A 725-nucleotide genomic window follows, 5' to 3' on the forward strand; every position below is an offset into this window, starting at 1 on the left:
ATATTTATTATAGAAAAAAAAATGTATAAGTATTTTAATGACTCCAGCTAGAGTAACTTCTCAAGTAATTAATACTAATCATGAAATAATTACTTACGTAGTAATTAATAGAAATAATATAGATGATGAATAGTGTTTATTGCTTTCAATTCGCTTAGTTTGTTAATCATTCACAGATAGATTAAAACTAAGAAAAAAATTAAAGACCTTATGGTTTACCGAATGGCAATACACTGAAGCGGTGAAGGTAAACGTATTTTATTTTGGGCAGTGGTAGTACTTTTATCATAAATCGGAGAGTTTAATGATTAAATTTAAAACAACATGTAGAGACATTAGGCCATTTCGTAGCTCGAGAGATGAAAAATGAGCAATGCCCTCGCCGAGATTCGAACCATGGACCTCTCGAATGCGAGCCGAGCGTGCTGACCACTACACCACAAAGGCATGCTAAGAAGGCGGAAGAAATGGCCATACTTTTTTATAGTGAGTACATTATTTCTTTAAAAACTAATCGTTCGATAGGCCAGCCAACATTTATAGATAATAATACAAATACAAATAATACACATAATACAAATAAACTCTTCAAATATGGGCAGGGAATTATCTCATTCTACTGTGAGTGTTATCGTCATGTAAGCATAGCAATTGCAAAATTGCTAGCTCTAAACATCTTCGCTTAAACATTTTACCCATTCAACAAATTAAGTTCTTATTGTAAA

At 32.1% G+C, this 725-nt stretch overlaps 1 non-coding gene across 1 annotated transcript; it reads right to left on the minus strand.

Moving 5' to 3' along the window:
• Nucleotides 1–374: 374 nt before the first annotated feature.
• Nucleotides 375–447, minus strand: TRNAA-CGC (transfer RNA alanine (anticodon CGC)). The gene has a single exon. It is a non-coding gene; the product is annotated as a tRNA-Ala (tRNA).
• Between the last annotated feature and the right edge of the window lie 278 nt (nt 448–725).

Source organism: Stegodyphus dumicola, chromosome 10 (assembly GCF_044657685.1).
Source record: "Stegodyphus dumicola isolate Sdum_Otavi_A_Nest chromosome 10, ASM4465768v1".
NCBI lineage: Eukaryota > Metazoa > Arthropoda > Arachnida > Araneae > Eresidae > Stegodyphus > Stegodyphus dumicola.